Here is a 19,427-nt window from a genome sequence, read left to right as displayed (position 1 = left end):
AATATCCAATCTAAACCTCCCCCATTGCAACTTGAGACCATTACTCCTCGTTCTGTCATCTGCTACCATTGAGAACAGTCTAGAGCCATCCTCTTTGAAACCCCCTTTCAGGTAGTTGAAAGCAGCTATCAAATCCCCCCTCATTCTTCTCTTCTGCAGACTAAACAATCCCAGCTCCCTCAGCCTCTCCTCATAAGTCATGTGCTCTAGACCCCTAATCATTTTTGTTGCCCTTCGCTGTACTCTTTCCAATTTATCCACATCCTTCTTGTAGTGTGGGGCCCAAAACTGGACACAGTACTCCAGATGAGGCCTCACCAGTGTCGAATAGAGGGGAACGATCACGTCCCTCGATCTGCTCGCTATGCCCCTACTTATACATCCCAAAATGCCATTGGCCTTCTTGGCAACAAGGGCACACTGCTGACTCATATCCAGCTTCTCGTCCACTGTCACCCCTAGGTCCTTTTCCGCAGAACTGCTGCCGAGCCATTCGGTCCCTAGTCTGTAGCGGTGCATTGGATTCTTCCATCCTAAGTGCAGGACCCTGCACTTATCCTTATTGAACCTCATTAGATTTCTTTTGGCCCAATCTTCCAATTTGTCTAGGTCCTTCTGTATCCTATCCCTCCCCTCCAGCGTATCTACCACTCCTCCCAGTTTAGTATCATCCGCAAATTTGCTGAGAGTGCAATCCACACCATCCTCCAGATCATTTATGAAGATATTGAACAAAACGGGCCCCAGGACCGACCCCTGGGGCACTCCACTTGACACCGGCTGCCAACTAGACATGGAGCCATTGATCACTACCCGTTGAGCCCGACAATCTAGCCAGCTTTCTACCCACCTTATAGTGCATTCATCCAGCCCATACTTCCTTAACTTGCTGACAAGAATGCTGTGGGAGACCGTGTCAAAAGCTTTGCTAAAGTCAAGAAACAATACATCCACTGCTTTCCCTTCATCCACAGAACCAGTAATCTCATCATAAAAGGCGATTAGATTAGTCAGGCATGACCTTCCCTTGGTGAATCCATGCTGACTGTTCCTGATCACTTTCCTCTCCTCTAAGTGCTTCAGGATTGATTCTTTGAGGACCTGCTCCATGATTTTTCCAGGGACTGAGGTGAGGCTGACCGGCCTGTAGTTCCCAGGATCCTCCTTCTTCCCTTTTTTAAAGATGGGCACTACATTAGCCTTTTTCCAGACATCCGGGACTTCCCCCGTTCGCCACGAGTTTTCAAAGATAATGGCCAAGGGCTCTGCAATCACAGCCGCCAATTCCCTCAGCACTCTCGGATGCAATTCGTCCGGCCCCATGGACTTGTGCACGTCCAGCTTTTCTAAATAGTCCCTAACCACCTCTATCTCTACAGAGGGCTGGCCATCTCTTCCCCATTTTGTGATGCCCAGCACAGCAGTCTGGGAGCTGACCTTGTTAGTGAAAACAGAGGCAAAAAAAGCATTGAGTACATTAGCTTTTTCCACATCCTCTGTCACTAGCTTGCCTCCCTCATTCAGTAAGGGGCCCACACTTTCCTTGGCTTTCTTCTTGTTGCCAACATACCTGAAGAAACCCTTCTTGTTACTCTTGACATCTCTTGCTAGCTGCAGCTCCAGGTGCGATTTGGCCCTCCTGATATCTTTCCTACATGCCCGAGCAATATTTTTATACTCTTCCCTGGTCATATGTCCAACCTTCCACTTCTTGTAAGCTTCTTTTTTATGTTTAAGATCCGCTAGGATTTCACCATTAAGCCAAGCTGGTCGCCTGCCATATTTACTATTCTTTCGACTCATCGGGATGGTTTGTCCCTGTAACCTCAACAGGGATTCCTTGAAATACAGCCAGCTCTCCTGGACTCCCTTCCCTTTCATGTTAGTCCCCCAGGGGATCCTGGCCATCTGTTCCCTGAGGGAGTCAAAGTCTGCTTTCCTGAAGTCCAGGGTCCGTATCCTGCTGCTTACCTTTCTTCCCTGCGTCAGGATCCTGAACTCAACCAACTCATGGTCACTGCCTCCCAGATTCCCATCCACTTTTGCTTCCCCCACTAATTCTACCCGGTTTGTGAGCAGCAGGTCAAGAAAAGCGCTCCCCCTAGTTGGCTCCCCTAGCACTTGCACCAGGAAATTGTCCCCTACGCTTTCCAAAAACTTCCTGGATTGTCTATGCAATCTATCTACTACTATAGCTCTATCTACTGTCCAAAAATCTGGGGCCTAATAGTATTCAGAAGCATTCCCTAGCGGCTAAGCCAGGGTGGCCAACCTGAGCCTGAGAAGGAGCCAGAATTTACCCATGTACATTGCCAAAGAGCCACAGTATCACATCAGCAGCCCCGTCAGCTCCCCTACCCCGCTCCCAGCGCCTCTCACACACTGGCAGCCCTGCGGATCAGCGCCTCCCCCTCCCTTCCCACACCTCCCGATCAGCTGTTTCGTGGTGTGCAGGAGGCTCTGGGGGGTGGGGGAGGAGCAAGGGTATGGCAAGCTCAGGGGAGGGCACTGGAAGGGGTGGAGTGGGGGCAAAGGGTTGAGCTATGAGCACCCCACGGCACATTGGAAAGTTGGCGCCTGTAGCTCCAGCCCCGGTGTCAGTGCCTGTACAAGGAGCCATATATTAACTTCTGAAAAGCCGCATGGGGCTCCGTAGCCATAGGTTGGCCATCCCTGGACTATGCCATTAATTACTGCAAAACTGAAACTTCCATTTAATAAAATAAAAAAAAAAAAAGTCAGGCCAATGGCTCTCAACCTGCCCAGACTACTGTACCCCTTTCAGGGGTCTGATTTGTCTTGAATACTTCCCAAGTTTCACCTCACTTAAAATTACTTGCTTACGAAATCAGACATAAAAATACAAAAAAGTGTCACAGCACACTATGACTGCAAAATTGCTGAATTTCTCATTCTTACCATATAATTATAAAATAAATCAATTGGAATATAAATATTGTTCTTACGTTTCAGTGTATAGTATATAGAGCAGTATAAATAAGTCACTGGCTGTATGAAATTTTAGTTTGTACTGACTTCACTGGTGCATTTTATGTAGCCTGTCGTAAAAGCAGGCAAATATCTAGATGAGCTGATGACATCTGTGTACCTCTGGTTGAGAACCACTGAGTTAGGCTACAGGGTTGCAAAGATAACCTTCCGAACATGAACCAATGCAGTGCTGCCTTTGAGAGGCTGCAAATAGACAGGCAGATCCACCGCTTCTGCTGCTGTTTATAACTCTCCCAGCCAGCAGAGCGAATTTAGTCAGCTAAATTGCTGCGGGCAGCAATGGGGAGCAATCATGTGATCTTAAAGTCTGAATCAGAGCCACGCACTTAGTGGAGGACGTTCACCAAAACAGAGGTTGACAAGGGGGGATCCAAATAAAAGGACAAAAAGGAAATGAGCTTTTATCTTAGCATATATGGGTGGAGGGAGAAGTATGCTCAAGTGGGAAAAGCACAATCTCGGGAGCCAGGAACTCTAATCCCACTGACTTGCTACTTGGCCATGGGAAAATCATGGCACCTCCGTGCCTCATTTTTCACATCTGTGAAATGGAACTAATTTTATTTCCCTACTTCCTTGAGGCATTCTGAATCTTAATTCATAAGCATTGATAAAGTCCTTTGAGATCTTCTGACAGGTGGCACCATGACAGCATAATCATAACTGAAAACATCTCCCAACTGAATGAGAACAAACAATTTGCCCTCCCCGGCAAATAATACATACACAATGACATTCCACAGAAAATAATATGACTAAAGTTTCATTTGACTGGATTTAGATTTCACAAGAAGTCTTCCTCTTTGTCACTAATAGAAGATAGTTGAGGAAGCTACAAGCTTTGTGTCCTACAGGTTTTTGTTTGTTTGTTTTAAATAAAAGGTGGATTCCTATATTATTGTTGTACTTGAGGCAGTGGAAGAAGCTGAATAGAATACATCATAAAAAGATGCCACTGGGATCAGTTAAATCCAGCAAAATGGAAAGCACCGAGAAACGCTGGAGCCAAAACATAAAACTGGATTTAACTTGACATGTTCCATGGCAGGATGTCAATAAAAAGGGAACCTCATAAAGTAACAGCAATGTGGCTTATTGGTGCAGCCAATAAAGAAAGTGCCATTGGCCAGATACTCAGGTGAAGTAAATCAGTGTAGCTGTGCTGAAATCAATGGAGTGATGCTGATTTATACCAGCTGAGGCTCTGGCCCTGTATACGTAAACTCAGTCATAACCCCCTTCCCCCACCCCCAACACTTTGAGCCATAAAATTAATGAGAATTTTGCCTGTATATAGCACTGTTCATCTTCAAAGAGCTTTAGATCAATCAATAAGACTTCGCATCCTCTTGAGGTAAAGACATTTTATGAAAGAGGAAACAGAGCCACAGATTAAGCTATCTGCCCAAGGCTACAGAATGAGACTAAAACCAAGATCACAGTGCAGAAGATCCTGGCTCCCAGTCGTAGTCTCATACCACTAGGCAGAAATTATCAGATTATTTAAGCAGCACAAGGGAGGTCATAGATTTATAGACTCCAAGGCCAGAAGGGACTGTTGTGATCATCTAGTCCAGTGATCTCCAAAGTTTTTGGATCGCGCACCCCCACGGTGCCGCCAAAGAAAGGAGAGGGGAAGACCTACCGCAGGCGTGCCGCCAAAGAAAGGAGAGGGGAAGACCTACCGCAGGCGTGCCGCCAGAGGGGAAGACCTGCTGCAGGCATGCAGAGCTGCTGCTGAAGAAAAAAACGGCAGAGTGCCATCCGGCAGTGCTCCTCCTGCCGCGCACCCCCCGGATCCTCTGGCGAACCCCACTTTGGAGACCACTGATCTAGTCTGACCTCCTGATAATGCAGGCCAGAGACCTGCCTCACAATAATTCCTAGACCAATCTTTTAGAAAAACATCCAATCTTGATTTTAAAATGGTCAGTGATAGAAAATCCACTAAGACCCTTTGTAATTTTTTCCAATTATAAATTACTCTCACTGTTGAAAATGTACTCCTTATTTTCTGTCTGAATTTCCAGCCATTGGAACATGTGATACCTTTCTCTGCTAGAGTGAAGAGCCCATTATTAACTATTTGTTCCCCATCTAGATACTGATACAGTAATCAAGTCATCCCTTAACCTTGTCTTTTTAAGCTAAATAGCACAGTATACTCAAAGCACCAATTCTCCACTGCCTTAGACCTTGTGTCATCATTTATGTATATGCAAAGTTAGAGTGAAACATTAGCACCAGTGGGAATGAAAGCAGAATTCTGATTCAGTAGCATTTTATACCCACTTTGTACTGAGATAAATGGTGCACGGCAGCGCAAGATTCAGGTCCATAGGTGAAATCCTGGCTCCACCTAAATCAATGGGAGTTTTGAAGCTGACTTGGATTTCACTCACATATTTTAACCTGAGAAACAAGGGAGCAGAGTCTATAGTAGTTTATAGGAACTGCAAATCAGCATTCTATTCTCAGTTCTACTAATGTATTGTGCAATCATGATCAAGTTACTGAACATCAGATTCCCCATCATCAAATGGAGAAAACAGCAATTTGACAGCGATGTTGCAAGACTGAATTAATGTTTGTGAAGCATCCTTGAAGGAAAGATGATATAGAAGAGCTCAGTGTTATTGCTACTACTGCCCTGCTCAGAGAATAAGTCCCCAGGGGAGACCAGAGCTGAAGCATAGGTGATGCGTGGGGGGAGGCAGAAGATGTGGGGTCACATGTCCCCCCCTCAGATTTGCTGCTTGGTTTGTACTGAGCATGCTCCATAACACTGCTGAAGCCAGGGGCTCTCACTCTGAGCCGCCCCCCCCCCCCCCACACACACTCACTATCTACAGGGACGGGTGGTCTCTAAACTGGATAGTTTAATTTACAATATATATCATGAGTGGAATAAAAATAAGCAGCTAAAGAGAAGAGGGGGGAACTCCAAGATGTCTTTGTTAGTTCTAAGTATTCAGGGAGAAAAAAAAAGTTATTATTTGAGGTCCAGATTATTCATGAACTTTCAACAAACGCAGATCTGCCATTGCCACAAATTCAGGAGTGGCAACTGAAACAAATGGATGCAATTTCTGTAATTTCATCTGTTGCAACTGCAAGACGGAACAAAGGGTTTAACTAGCTTTTGCTTTGTGCTTAGATTCGTTTCTGAGTCCTGCAACTAGACACATTGTCATAGTGAAAATTTGCTTAAGTTTGCATGTTAGTAGTTACGGCTTTGGCTAGGCTAAGCTGTTCCAACGTAGAGTTGACCACTCATTGTACAGGTTTGGTTAAACCAATTTTTTAATAAGTGATCATCTTGTTGCTTGCAGCCTATGTTAAAGCCACTAGTTCTATGGAAAAGACAGCCTCAAAATGAACAGTTGGCTGCACATTTTGTTACAGTATCTTTTTTTTTTTTTAAATGTTGCTTCCAAGTTTGCAACAGCTGGCATGAGGTCTTTCCATTGGTTTAGACAGAGTCAATTCTCATCTGGTCTTTCTCTTGAAAGTATCACCCTGATTTGTATTGTCTTTTCCTTTTGAATTTTCAGTTTTCCCTTCTCTGGGTTGCATGCGTGCACGCTCTCATGTTTTTTTAATCTCCTATACCTCTTAAGAATTTCTTCGTACACACACACACACTTTTGCTGTGGGAAAACGATAGGATGCAGGGGAAGTCCCGCTAGAAGGAAACATTAAAAGACCTCAGGCCCAGAACTAGCTGAAGCCTTTAGCCCACTGGCTGAAAGAACCAGTGCAGGACTGCTGATCTACAATTCCTACTGAACTACAAGCTTCCCCGGCCCCAGTCTCCACTGAGTCCTAACAGCAAACCGTGGTGGCTGTTTTTGAACAGATCAGTAGGTGTAGTGCCGAGTAATGACGAGTTCCAGCCTGAAAAGGGAGCGATGGGCACTGCCCAGTGAGACGACACAAGGCACACCCTTCAGTGAGAAGAGGGGCTGTTAAACCCAGACGTCAGTTTAAATTGGAAGCTCTTTGAGGTACGGATCCCCTTTTTCTTCTGTGTTTGTACAGCAGCTAGTTTAGCGGGGTCCCGGCCCATGGCTGAGGTTCAAATAGCGTTGCCAACCCTCATGGTTTCGCCGGGAGTCTCCCGGAATCAGGCTCTATCTCCCGGAGGCTACTGCAGCCAAACCTGGAGATTTTGGGTGCTAACAGTCAGGCAGCACAGTGGGGCTAAGGCAGGCTTCTGGAAGCAGCTGGCACCATCCTTGCAGCCTCTGGGCAGGGGGCTAGGAGGGTCTCTGCACACTACCCCCGCCCCGAGCGCCGACTCCGCAGCTCCCATTGGCTGGGAACTGTGGCCAATCAGAGTTGCGGGGGCAGGGGCAGCAGCAGCAGCGTGCGGAACTCCCTGCCCCCCCACCACCTAGGAGCCACTGCCAGAGGGATATGCCGGTCACTTTCAGGAGCTGCCCGAGGTAAGTGCTGACCCCTTCACCCCAAACTCCTGCTCCAGCCCAAGGCCCACACTGAAACTCCCTCCCAGAGTCCACACCCCCTCTTGCACCCCAAACCCCTGCTCCAGGCTCAGCCCGGAGCCCCCTCCAACACCCAATCTCCCTATCAGAGCCTGCACCCCAACCCCCTGCCCCAGGCTCAGCCCGAAGCCACCTCCTACACTCAGAACCCCTCAATCCCATCCCCCAGCCCAGAGCCTGCACCCCCTCCCATACTTCAACCCCCTGCCCCAGCCCAGTGAAAGTGAGTGAGGATGAGGGAGAGTGAGCAATGAAGGGCGGGGGCTGGAGTGAGTGGAGGCGGGGCCTTGGAGAAGGGGCGAGGCAAGGATGTTTGGGTTTGTGCCATTAGACAGTTGGCAACCGTAGGCTCCAAGGTGCTGCAGTAATACAAATAATAAAAACCGAAGAGGGAAAAAAAAGTGGATGGTGGTGCGAGTACAGGATCAAAACAAGGGATCCAGTGGGGGATGCACCAAGCATAGGAAAGTGGACAAAGCCTGCTGCTCCGTGAAGGAGCCCAAGGACTCAGCCAATGCTACCCAGAGGAATTCTGTCTGGAAGCATGCACAGACGAAGGACTGTTAAAGGACCCCAACATTCGGGGAGAACCCTCCTGGCCAGCATCCTCCTCCTGTTCTAATGGATGGCCACCCTGGCCAGCACCAGGCGGCCACTGTAAAGATCACAAGAGTGCCAGATCAACAGTCCCAGACTTCTCTTTATCCACAGCACAAGCAGCAGTAGTGAGAACTCCCCACGCTGCCTCTAAGTGGGTCAGCTTTGATGGGAAAGAACTACATCTAGCAGCAATAGAGGAAGTTGGTCTCCATGATCTATTCAGTTTGTGGCCTCCCACCCACCCAAGACAGACAATAAGGGTGCTAATTTGTGCCAACTGTAATGTAGACACTTGTCCAATGTGTACTGAACGGTGACCTTCCAACTCATTATGCACAGACCATGTACCATCAGGTGGTGACATGCACAGATCACTATCTACCTCAGCTTGACTCAAACCAGTGACCTAGAGAGGTCCCATAACTTGATGGCCTCGGCTGAAAGAAAGCTGATTCAAGGCACTGAGAATTATTTTCCCCCTTCGTTAATAGGACCATTGTCCATATTTTTTTTTGTCTTTTAACCTTAGAGAAGGGAAAAAGGCCCAGTTCAGAGTTCGCCTTGTGTTCCTGATCAATAAGCAGGCTGCCTGAAGTTACACGACCCCTTTACAGTTTTGAGGGTAGTCATAGGATTGATTTGGCCCGCAGTAAAAGGACAGAACACTTATGCTCAAAGCTTGTGCCAAGCCACAAAGAGTCAAGATAGATAACATAAATGAGCTGACTAGTGTATACATGTACTACTGCCCCCTACCGGCTGGAAAACACGTGACAGATATTGAAAACGTGACGGATGTTCATCACATTGTTTGATGCCCTACTACAGTGGTTTTCAACCTGTATCCATAGATTCCTAGCGGTCCGCAGACTATGTCTAAGGTTTCTAAAGGGGTCCACACCGCCATTCAAAATTTTTTAGGGGTCTGCAAATGGAAAAAATTGTTGAAAACCATGGCACTACCAGATGGCGCTCAGAGACTACGGTGAAAGCACAGTGTAAGAAAGTTTACAGAATAGAATCAGGACTGCTCAGATGTATGTCACAAGCCCTGTACTTGCAAAAAGAAAAGGAGTACTTGTGGCACCTTAGAGACCAACAAAATTATTTGAGCATAAGCTTTCGTGAGCTACAGCTCACAGACTAACACGGCTGCTACTCTGAAGCCCTGTACTGCTAAACGCATAATGGAGATTTTCCTTTAGCACAAAAGACAAGGGCCTCTTTGAGCAGGAAGCCTCGGTCCCGTCTTCTGCTGAAGTGAACTTCCTAGTGACCATAGACTGCAGTCAAGCGACAAACAGGAAATGCTTAGGTGGACACAGATTTATTACAACACGCAGAAGTATTAAGATCTGCCTCCCTCAGACCCTCATCTAAGTTAGAGATCTAGGAAAATGATGAATTACAGTCACTGTGATGCCATATGTTGACGAATGAAGAATATTCTACCCCCGTCTCCACATTTCAGTGATAGGTTTGAGACCAGGCAGCAATATAATCCCTTGTAATTGATGAGTTCAGCTGTTTTCACCCTTAATATCTATATTATTTAATTACATACATCCAAAGTTGGAACTTCCCCAGTGGGTAAAAATTATCCAAAAGATAACCAGTCTGCTGAAGAATTTTATTACCAGACCAGGAGAAGAAGTGAGGATGTTCACCCAACAGCTGTGAAGAGGTCGGTTCCGTGATAGGAAGCTATCTATGACGAAAACATCTCCTCCTTGTTTTATTGTAGCTCTGCACTAGTAGCTATGTAGTTACAGCTGTGACATGACATGTCCAACATAAGCTCGCTCCTATTTCCAGGGCTCAGAATAACCTAGGGATGGGGAGGAGAAAAACACTCCACACTTTTTGAGGCTGAAATGTCTCCTGCTCATTCTCAGTCCAGAAGCTAATTTCTTTTTGTTTTTAAAAGTTTGATAACTCTGCATCAGCCAACTCGATTCTTATCTGAACGTGTTGGTGATGGAGAGAGGCTTTTTAACTAGTTAAAGTTTTTAGTTCCTTTTGTTTTTCACAACACTGCAAGTGGGCGGCACAGCTGAGAATAGGTTGTGTGTCCCTGTTCAAACCATTAGAGAACATATTGCCTCTTTGCTGGGAAAAATATTTATCCTTCCTGTACTCCTTAAAAAGGCAGGTCACCTAGGAGCAAACATTTATCAGTCGCAATTGAATTAAGAGTTCCCACACACCTCTGATTTCTGCAGAGTCAGTTGGATTTAAAAGACAATGTGTGTCACCTTTGAAGTATTTCCATACTTCATTGTGCAAGCTCCTAATCGCTACAATATATTTTTCATGTCTTCAATGGAAATTATGATCCAGCTTAATGTGGTGGATTTATACACATTTCCCCTTGAGTTTATGCAGCGAGAGCTATAGAATTAAATTTCTTTCACTTACGTAGATATAATTCAGTCCAAAAGGAAACTCCAAGAAACTTAAAAGCCTCTCAAAAGAAGGATTTATAACAGATTGTCCTTCTCAGTCTTTTCCCTTAGCTGAGACAATACATGCAGTGGCATAATTGTCTTTTAAGTAACTCCATAGTGGCACAGGGGACAATGCAACTGAAATCTTGCAAAGATCTATCTAGGTTTTAATCTTGCATTCAGGGGTTTAAATTCTACCACCACAGCCCCCCAAGGTGCTTGGGCCCACTGAATCCAGAAGTAGCAGTTCAACAGGAGCATGAGACAGCTGGCCCATGAGGAAAGAGGCGAGAAGGCAGCTGATGTGAAAACAGGCCACACTCAGCTGAAGTGGCGGGAGCTAGGCAGAGATCAGTTGTCTGTGGAGAAACAGGCACAAATGCAGCCACTGCTAAGCAGAAAGCTTGGCGGAAAGGTCTTGGAAAAGAGGAACAGGAACTTTAGGGGATGAAGGGGTTTGGAAAGAGAAGGGTTCATCTGAGCATGTGCGGGAACAGTGAAGAGAGAGCGTATAGTTTTGTTTTGTTTTTTTAAAAACAACCCTAAGGGAAACATTTCAAGGCAGGAACATGACCCGATTTTGCAGAACTGGGAGTGGTTTTGGCTTGAAATGATTTTCAACAACAGATTTTTCTTTTCAAGGATTTGCATGTGATACATGTTACATTATTACAACCATGGGGGTCTGCTTGGGCCCGATTATACTGTCAGGTGCACACAACTCTTATTGGTTCAGTGGGAGTTACCAGTGCTGACAACCCCAAGTGTTCAAAAAACAAGTCAGGACCAAAATATAACGAAAAAAAAAAAAAAAGTGGGGCTCTTTTTATTTGCCTTCTGGGTTTTGAGCCTTGGGGAGGGAGGTAACTTTTGTAGTTTTCCTCTGCAATCATGCACTTTTTTTTTAGCTTTCCTTTGCAACCATGAGGGCTAAAAATAGAAGCTGAAAGTTTTGAATAGTCACGTGACTCCAGGAGCTGGGGCTTTTGTTTTTTCTTAAACAACCACACGGTTCACAATAAAACCGTGAATGTCAGAAACACCGGGTTGCACTTGAACACAGCAGCCAGGGTAATGTTTAGTTCACTCAGATGCAATTGCATTGCTAGCAAGTTTAGCTGCAGCTGCCCCATCAAATATTTATTTCTGAGTCTACAGTAGATCTTGGACCCCAGTCTGGGTCTTACGTGTGTGGCCGAGGCAGGGTCAGAACCATTCAAAGTTCTGTAGCAAACTGCTTGTCTCCACACAAACTTGTTAAGGTGACTTTATATATAAAAAAAACACAAACAAAAAAACCCACAAGCTTGTTCACTCAGTTAAAATTAAAACAAATTTCCATCCTCACCCCATTCCCCCTCCACACCTGAAAAAGTTGTGGGGAGGCGAAAGGCACTATCTTATTGAGGGTTAGCCACTCAGAGTTTGATCATTTTAAAAGGCAGCCTGTTTTCGAGATTAGGCTTAGGAATGTCTAAATCCTTCTTGTGAAACCAAAATGAAAAACGTAATTCTTCCAAAAACAAATTCTTCCCTCGACCTAGCTACCACCTGTCGGGGAGATGGATTACCTACGCTGACAGGAGAACCCCACGTTGGCATAGATAACGTCTACACTGAAGCGCTACAGAGGCGCAGCTATGCCACTGTAGCATTTTAAGTGTAGACAGGCCCTTAGACCAGTGGTTTTCAATCTTTTTTCATTCACAGTTTAAAAAATTTCAAATGTCACTGTCGGACTCTTTGGAAATCTTAGGTATAGTCTGCAGACCCCACAGGCCGCAGACCACAGGTTGCAAACCACTGTTCTATGGTAACAACAACCTTTCGTGGACCCCTCACACATAGTCTGTGGATCCCCAAGGGTCTGCTGACCACAGGTTGCGAACCACTGCCTTAGGCTCTGAGAGCCTGATCTGCAAGATGCTTAGTGCCTCCTGAGAGAGACAGAGCAACTTCCGTTTACTGATGGGCCTTGAAGTCACCGAGAACACTCAGCACCAGATGGTACCAAGTCCTTATACGAGTGGAACAATTTTCTGCCAAAGTTTGTTAATGGCGCGAGTTACGTTCCCTTTCAGAACTTGCTGGTCATTGAATTTCTCCGACTTCTGAGACAATTCTGTTGTTTTTTAAACCATCTTCTACAAAACTGGGGAGGGAGGACTTTAAACGGATGGCAGTGCAGCAGGTATTAAATAAACATCTCATCTATATTTAAAACTGGGTTTGATCTTTACTGTTTTCATTCCATCCTCCACATCTTGACTTGTAATTTCTTCTGTTGCCTTTGTGGGTGGTGGGTTGGGTTGGGTTGGGTTTTTTAAACATACTGCTTCAACTAATTTTTTGATCAATTATTAAAAACACTGCTCTCCTTTTTCATTCTCTGCTCCCAACAGAAAGTGCAGCTAGAAAGAAAGTTGAACTGGAAAGATTTTTTTAAAACAAAATATTTTGAAGAGAAATCTTACAATCCCAGGACAACAACAGAAAATACCTTTAATGATGAAAGTTACAGCTTCGGCCCCCGTCCTGCAATCAGACGAAAGCCAGCAAACCTCTTTACTGGGGATCTGCCCAAGTGGATCTGATTACAGGATTGGTGGCATAATTTTAAAAAACAAATGTATTGACCCTTCCCATATGTTTTCTTGCATTATTGTCAGCATCAGTAATGCTGTAACAAAGCCTTGGCCGCATTGGAATTTCATGAGTGCCACTGCACTCGGCACCGAGAACTTCATGGTGACAAGAACGACAGGACTCAGATCTTTGTGTCCCCAAAGCACATGAGTGAAGGCAGCGTGAGAAACAAGAGCTAAAAGGAAATTTGTTACCATATGAATACAGCTCCAGCAGTGCTCGGTGCACGTTTTGCTACAGTCCTGTCAGAGAACCTACAATCTGAACGGACAACGTTCAGTCAGAGGAAGTGGGGTGGGACGTAATGAAGAGTGCTGTGATTGAACAGCGAAGTTAAGCATACGTCACTCAGCCAGCGCCTACACTTGCACTGCGTTGACCTAAGTAGGTTGCCCACGGCTCTGCATCACGTGTGGAGTTGGTGTTATTGTGCCACCGTAACAGGACTGTTAGATCGGCAGGAGATAAATTTGAGTGTAAACACTGGCATATCTCAGCCGATGCCAGTGGACTTGCGTCAACCTAACTTTGTAGCGTAGACCAGACTTAATTCTGGTTGTTGGGTTAGTGTGTGGGGGCTGGGGTGTGTTAGTGTCCTGTGATATACAGATCAAAATAGATGATCTGGAGGTCTCTTCGGGCCTTGAATTCTATGACTATGTTAGTTCAAAGATTTTATTTTATGTTTTTAAATCAAAGTACTGTTATTTAAAAAAGAGTCTCCATTAACAGGTAGCAGTACAGAGTCTATGGCAGCGTGGAACAGTTCCAATTCCATCCAGTGGAGGATGGTAGTACACATACAATGACCAATTCATTGCGATACTCAGCACTCATATAGCACTTCACAACTCCAAAGCACTACGCAATTAATGGCAGCAACGACCAAGTAGTATTATTAATAATGGGAACTAAGGCACAGAGGGAAACTGACATGCCCAAGGTCACACAGCAAATCCGTGTAAGAATCAAAATTAGAGCTCAAAAGTTTCTGGCTCCCAACCCTGTGCTCAACCCACACCTCTCGACTATCAAATGCACGTATGTCGGAATAAAAAATTTAACCAATTTCAATATGAGCCTTTCCAGTGCTCACACCCTGCACACGGATATCCAGGAGTCTGTGCATTCATAAAAAGAGCTGGAAGAGACACTGCCTCTTGTCTAGTCTCCACAGCCAGTGTAGGATTGCTTCCAGCAACAGATTACTCAATGTTATGTCTAGTCTTAAATGACACAAGCAATGGGGCTTCCACCACTTCCCTTGGGAGACTGGTCCACAGCCTACTAGGACTGAGCGTTACCAAGTTTAGGTTTGAATGGGCCAAATTCAGCATTAGTGTAATTCCACTGACGTCAATTACATTCAGCACACGGGAAAGGTTTTCTGGTTACTGAGCCAAACTCAGAGCTGGCACAGACTAGGGTAAGCACAGAGTTGTCCCCAGTTACACGACCTCCCTCTGCAGCACTTGCAAGAACAAAGCTGCACCCTGTTTGCATCCAGATCCACTTGTGCCTCCTAGTTGGACCTGCTGAGTGAAGATAAACGTCAACTCGCCCCGCGCCGCTGCAGATGACTTGATGCAACTCCCTCCCCTCCACCTCAGGCACTTGGCTGGCAAGACCGAACTATTCAGGCAATGCATGGATGCGTGTCTAGATGGCAGCTCCAATGCACCAGATGAGCCCTGTGCATTTCTAACTACAGTGTTAGAACTGGGAAGCAGGGCTAAGAGTGCAAAGCCAAGACCTGGCTGAGCCACAGGCCAGGACTCCATGCTACTGCACAGGTCACCTGCCTGCTTCTCTGTGCCGAGTGGCCTCCCCCAGGCCAATTCATCACCCACCTTTGAAAGGAGATTTGAGATGCACCTGAAAGTGTCTCCCCCACTCGACCCAGCTCCCGTTCCAGCCTTCAAACACCTACTCAAAATGCCCTTTTCCAGGAGCCATTCCTTCCTTATTCTCCTCTCTGATGAGCTCTCCATACCCTCTTCATCTACTTCACTCCAGCCAGGTCATCTGATGAAGCACCTCAGTCATAGGAGCAAAGGAAATGCCCTGTAGATAGCCCTCTGCTCTGATCTACGCCAACAGCCTGTTTTGACAGTGGCCAGAACCAGCTGTTTCCAAGGACAGTGCAAGAAACCCTGAAGCAGCCAGCTGGGGAATAACCGGCTTGCAGGGAAAGCGCCTTCCTGACCTTCACAGTTAGAGTTTGGCTTCTGCCCTGAAGCATAAGGGCTCGATGTCCTTTTTCCACTCCTGCCTCCATGCCTTCTTCTATGTAACGTCCTTTGCACGAACAACCTCCCTATCCAGCCCCACTTTCACCTTGGCCCTTTTCTACTCTGAGTCCTTATTTCAAATGTACTTCTTCCAACAAGCTGGCCCACCGTAACCCTCCCCTCAGCAGGTGGCTGACATCCCCTAGCTTGAAACAAAACTGTTCATTAACGAGACGCATGCCCACTGCTTTTCACTGCCTCCTTCGTATCATCTACCTGGACTGGAAGGGACCATGCCTTTCTCTGTGTCTGAGCATCAACAATGCCATACAAATAGGTAATCTGCCTCTCCTACATTGTGCAGGCTCTTGTGGATAGGACATGTCTCGGACGCTGTCTTGCTGTATGAGCACCATGCACGTGGATGGTGCCATGTCAATGATTTCTGGAAAGGTTTCCAGCCTCGTAGCTGAGCGTCCTCCCTCTGGCTTCCCCTTCTGCTGGCTCCTGCGCTGGCAGCCCTGCAGGAGTGGGAAAGGCACATTCCAGTGCTCTGCGGGAGTTCAAAGCTTGTGCAGACTCCAGCTTCCAGACCTGGCCAGGTCCTGCAGTGGTGGGCATGGCACAGAAACTTCTCTAAATCTTGTCAGAGAAAGGTGCCAGCTTCTTTGCTTTATAGCATCCACTGCCTTATGATCCCAGAGTGGCACAGAACATTAACTCTGCACCAAATCCTCGCCAGCACACCCAGCACTGAATGCAATATAACAGCTACCACCACCACCAGTAATCACACTTGGCACTTACAGGGCCCCTTTCATCTCAGGGTCTAATTGCTTTACGGACACCCCTGTAGGGGCTGTGTTGTATTGGGACCCTGCAGCCAGCAGGACCTCAGCAAGTTGGTTTTAAAAAGTGAGGCGGGGAAGGAGGAGTGAAAAGAAGAGCCTCTGAAAGACTGCAGCTTCCTCAGAGGACAGGGAAGAAGTTTGTTCAGATGATTTTGTTTAAGACAATAAGAGACTAGAAACAAGTTTTAAAGGAAGATACTAGGTTGGAGCATTTGCCCTTGTAGTGAGCCCCAGTAGTCTGATGTGGTGGGAAAGATAAACAAATAAACCATAAAAAGAAAAGGAGTACTTGTGGCACCTTAGAGACTAACAAATTTATTAGAGCATAAGCTTTCGTGAGCTACAGCTCACTTCATCGGATGCATTTGGTGGAAAAAAAAATGCATCCGATGAAGTGAGCTGTAGCTCACGAAAGCTTATGCTCTAATAAATTTGTTAGTCTCTAAGGTGCCACAAGTACTCCTTTTCTTTTTGCGAATACAGACTAACACGGCTGCTACTCTGAAACCTCTCAAATAAACCATGTGTTTCATGATGTAAGCTTCTGTCCTATTTTTGTTCCTGACAAAAATCCCCTTTTTTCCTTTTTTTAATTGTTGCTCTTCCTTGGTGCTTTCACACAGCTCTACAATTTAAATAAAAAAAAAAAAAATCCGTAGGTAGTGTCTTGCTAATACAGCATTAGGCTTCTTCCAAATCTATCACCTCCAGACCCAGAGTTACAGGCTACGCTGGAAGCATAATGTGCCGAGAGTACTGCGCCAGCATGGGGGATGAGGGGAAGACAGAAAATTGTTCAATGACAATGGGAGACTCGGGGTTCTGATTTTAGAAGCAGTATTATCTTCATTGAAAATAAATCAGAAGTGCCCTAATTATCCACATCCCAGCATGAGGAGTTAACATGAAAAGGAGATATAGATACCAATAAGAAGTGATGTGCAGGAAGAGGGAAATCCTGAAACACCCACTTTCAAGCTAAAGAGAATTTGGGATAATTTTTCCATCCCCTCCTCTCTGGGCATTGCTAAATCATCCCTGCCAGGAAGGGCTTCTCTGCACCTTAAAAATGATTGCAAAGATCAAATTTTCCTTGCTTTCCAAAGGGCAAGGTTCTTTCTTTTAAAAGAAAGATTTACCAGGGGAAGGATTCACTTGGGTTTGACTGTAACGTGACTGACTGCCATTCGCTTGCACTGAAGTGCTGTGCTATACCATCAATACACTAACTGGACCAAAACCAGGGCTTGGCGAAGGGGTTGCAATTCTGAAGTTGCCCAAACTCCAGGTATTTGCTTTGACCCAAGCTTAATTTGACCCAGCATGATGGGTGGCTGCTTTTTAAACCAGAAACAAATTCCAAACTGCCCCCCCCCCCGATTCAGAATGAAGGGGAGGAGGAGGAGACAAGAGCCTTACGCTGCCATGTAAGAAAATATCAGAGAGCCCCGAACTGAGAAGTATGTTGCTGCTTGATCTTGCTTTAAAAAAAAAAATCTATAATGATATGAGAGTACCGCAGCAAACTCTGTGGGCTTTCCCTCACAGCTACGGTGGTACCATACTAAGGTGACCAGACGTCCTGATTTTATAGGGACAGTCCTAATATTTGGGGCTTTTTTTTTTTTCTTCTATAGGTGCCAATTACCCTCCAAAAAGAAAAGGAGGACTTGTGGCACCTTAGAGACTAACGAATTTATTTGCCCATAAGCTTTGCTGAGCTACAGCTCCCAGACCCCCTGTCCCGCTTTTTCACATTTGTGCTTTGGTCACCCTGTCCCACACGCACTCCTAGAGCGCCATGCACTGTTGATGTATTTTATATATTGGGAACTAGCTCCTATCAGTGTTTGGCTTTTCCCATTGCTGCCCCCCACACACAGAAACACACACCCAGAGCCCAAGCAAGTTCTGCACGGGGCAGAGCCCCACCCATGGGAAAGGGAGGGGTGGGAAGGGACGAAGGGGGCTGCCCTGCAGATCCAGGAGCGGGGGGGGCCGGGCAGACAGAAGGAAGCTGGGGTTCACAGAGCCAGGCCCCCCCCCCCCGCTCCTGGGGGTTTCACGCGGGGCCGCTGGGGGGCGGCGCAGCCCCGGCGTGAGATTTCTCCGCTTTCCCCGGCTCCGGCCGGCCGCCTCTCGCTCCGCGCCGGCACAAAGGAACCCGCCGGCTCGCAACGCGGAGCGGCCCGACAGCGAGCCCGGCGAAGGGCGGCGTTGGGCGGGACGTGCCTTTGGGGCGGGCGCGTGGCTTTTCGGGGGTGGGAAGTTACAAGACGCAACCACGACCCGCCGCCCACCCGAGATCCCGCACACGCCGGGGGCTGGCTTCCCATCCCGCCCCTGCCCAGCGCGCACGCTCCCGCCGGGCACACGAGCGTGCACCGAGCCCCCGCGCTCCGCAGCCACACACGAGCGGGCCAGCCGCCGGCGTCCGCCCGGGGGCGCTTGGGCAAGCGATGCCCGGGCACCCGGCTCGGAAACCCCCTCCTGCTCCGTGCAAAGCAGCCCCAAAGCCTGGGGCGGGGGGATAAACCCCATCGCGCCTCAGCCCGCCACCCCCCACCAACACGCGCCCGGTTCCTCCTCTCCCCCCCGCCGGGAGCTGCTGGCAGAGGGGAAGGAGCCATGTCTCAGCCCCAGCCCCCGAACTACGAGCCACCAGCCCGCTTCCAGCCCTTACCTGCCGGCGGGGGGGGGCCAAGCGCGCAGGGGCGTTGCAGGCGCCGGGGAGGCTGCTGGGCAGGCAGGGGAGGCGCGCGCCGCCCGCGCGCCCCGGCTCTCAGCTCCCTGGCGGCGGCGGCGGCAGCCCTTGTGCAATAACCCCCCGGGTGCGGAGCCGGAGCGAGCCGCGGCCACCCGGCGCATGGTGCATTGTGGGAAGCAGCGCTCAAAAGCGGGGGGAGGGCGACGCCTGGTGGAGAAGCGGGGGGCGGGGGGGGAAGGACCAGTTGCCCTGGCTCGGGCTGAAGCCAGGCGGCCTGGTGGCGCTTCAGCGGCGAGCACGTTTATTTGGGCTTTCGTGGGCTAAACCCCCCCCCCCCCCCGGTTGTTTTTGCTGATGCAGACTAACCTGGCGACGCCTCTGAAAGAAGAGGGTTGATGACTGTGGGTGTCCGGGAGGGGAAAACC

General features: G+C 47.6%; 1 protein-coding gene across 1 annotated transcript in view; it reads right to left on the bottom strand.

Annotated features, from left to right (window-relative positions):
• EXTL3 (exostosin like glycosyltransferase 3) overlaps positions 1–19,118 on the bottom strand; it is a 242,058-nt gene extending 222,940 nt beyond the window's left edge. Inside the window, exon 1 of the mRNA XM_038394993.2 lies at positions 18,979–19,118. The gene's annotated coding sequence lies outside the window, so the exon portion shown is untranslated. The remainder of the gene's footprint in view (positions 1–18,978) is intronic.
• Between the last annotated feature and the right edge of the window lie 309 nt (positions 19,119–19,427).

Source organism: Dermochelys coriacea, chromosome 3 (assembly GCF_009764565.3).
Source record: "Dermochelys coriacea isolate rDerCor1 chromosome 3, rDerCor1.pri.v4, whole genome shotgun sequence".
NCBI classification, from domain to species: Eukaryota; Metazoa; Chordata; order Testudines; family Dermochelyidae; genus Dermochelys; species Dermochelys coriacea.
This window is presented reverse-complemented; position numbering and strand designations above follow the sequence as displayed.